Here is a 2582-nt window from a genome sequence, read left to right on the forward strand (position 1 = left end):
TTGACAGATATATACAACATAGGTTACAGTAAGCATCGCCATTAATATCGAAACTCAAGACGCTATGAATATTGTCTTCAAATATTTCAATAGTATTATCAGACTCTTTAAATCAATCACTTATACACCATCAACACGATATCATGATATGTAAAATGAAAAGATTTTTATGTTTTGAAGAAAATCTGTGTTTTTGTTCTTGTTTTTGGCCATTGCATAAACTGTTTTGGCCTATGGGGAAACATCATTTGCAGATGGCTCAGATAAACAACAGGAACCACCTGTCAACTCTTATTTACTTTGAGCTTTGGCAAATGCTTTTTTGACAAGAAATCTGTCAACAGGTGAGACGTTACTCTATTTTTGGCGATAGTAGTTTGGAAGAGATAAGATGTGCATAGAAGCAAGGGGAGAGTGTGGTGAAAGTTAAAAGAATCTCTAGATTATTTTCAGCTCATAATCTTTTTAAGTAAAATCAATGAAATAAATATGATCATTGGTATTGAAATAATTTAAAGCTCGAGCTACCTCTGATGCTGTCGTGGCCTGATTGGTAAGGTCTCTGACTGGTGTTTACCAGTCGAGGGTTCGAGTCCCGCTCAGACTCGCTAGTGCCCTTATTGTCTGCAACCTTACCATCCTTGTGAGCTAAAGTTTGGGGGTTTTGGGGAGCCTATAGGTCTATCTGATGAGTCATCAGCAGCCATTGCTTGGGCCTCCCTGTTTCTAGCTTGGTAGGAGAGGAGGCTTGGACGTTGATCATTTAGGGGTAGTCCCTAGGGCATTGTCCTGCTTGCTAGGACCATGTCACTGACCCTTGCCCATGGCTTTCAAGAGCGACCTGTAAACCCCAAATATGTTATTTATAATTACATTGAGAGCGGCCAACAATACATGTTTTTTTTTCTAATTTAGTCGTGAATGGAAATAGAAACCAACTATAAACAGTCTTAGGTCTGTTTCATATATATTTATATTCTTAGGATCACTTTGGGTTTGCTGATAAGTACCATACTAAATAGGGAGCTCTCAGCTCCGGTGGACACGATAATGCTTGAAAATAAATTTCAATATTGATGATAATATTAATTAGAAAAGCAGTAATACTGCTAATAATAATACTAAGTAGAGAGGCACTCAATAGAGCGCAGACCTCAACCGCGGCAGCTTTTTTCTCAACCTTTTGCTTGACCTTTGATCTTGACTTTCCAAAATTTAACAATTTCTAGTGTTTTACACAACAGTTAATCCCTGAAATTTTATTTGTCTTCTATTAAAATTGGGCCAGGAAGCTGTTTACAAACAAACACACATAAACAAGGAGTGAAATATAACTTTCTTCCAACTTCGTTGACGGAGGTAATGATAGTAATTATTATTATCATCATCATCATCATCATCATCATCATCATCATCATCATCATCATAATAATAATAATAATAATAATAATAATAATAATAATAATAATAATAATAATCAGATATATACAAATAATATAATATTGTTATTGGTACCACTGGTACTACCATCAACATAAACCATCTTTATGATGACCATCTCCTCATGACCTTCCCTCTAATCTCTCATCCTCCAAGACTCTTGGACTCCTGTTGGTGGAAAGGAAGATGAAACAGCTAACGGAATTCCATCTTAAGTAGAAGATTCACATACATATCACACGAGGTAGTTTTCAGTTTCCGATCCAGACTGCGGTAGGATTTGCTGTCGAGATTGCAATCTACACATCATAGGCATCCTGGACTGCGGTTTCAAGATTACCTGAGGATTCTGATGGCGTCTGTATTGCAATGGGGCTGGTGATGCTTCAATTGGAGGTTGTTGATGTTGGGGGAGGGGTCGTTATGAGGTTGAATCAGGTGGATGGATAGTGTGATGTACATTCTCCATTTATATGTAGTCTTTTGTTAGCTTTTTCTTTTATTCTAAAATACATCTTCAACTTGAAGTGTTGATTTTAGTTGATATTAAAACTATTATTGTTGTTGATATGATATTACAATGCATGTCATATATTATCATTAAGGATATTATTCTATTTTTTCAACGGACTTGAACTCTATATTACGCGGAAAACTTCAAAGACAGGTTAGAAATAGGAAGACCAAGAGATAGAAGGTGATATTGGATCAGCCCACTAGGTAATTACAGAACCTCTTTGGCCAATCTCATTCCCTTGTCCTTCAAAACAAAGATGGGGATACTTTTAAACTTTGCTTGATACATGTTCAGTTCCAATGCTTTTGATCATAATCAGTTATACCCGTTAGGCTAAATATCACTGGTTATGTCATCAGTAATTCTGAATATATCCATACATAGCTAATTTAGACATCTTCCATTTGCATATCTTCTAACTTGGTTAACATTAGTCATAATAGTTTTTCCCAGTCTTCATCCGATTTTTTTTATTTTGTATTTTGTAACTATAGGCATCTTTATTTGAATTTCAATGAAGAAATGCACTCCTTTAGTCAGCATGCCTAGCCTAGTTATTATTTACATATTATATATTTTTTCAGTGTCTTACATTATAATCATTCATGAATTCCTACGCCTATTA

The sequence above is a fragment of the Palaemon carinicauda genome, chromosome 12, assembly GCF_036898095.1.
Source record: "Palaemon carinicauda isolate YSFRI2023 chromosome 12, ASM3689809v2, whole genome shotgun sequence".
NCBI lineage: Eukaryota > Metazoa > Arthropoda > Malacostraca > Decapoda > Palaemonidae > Palaemon > Palaemon carinicauda.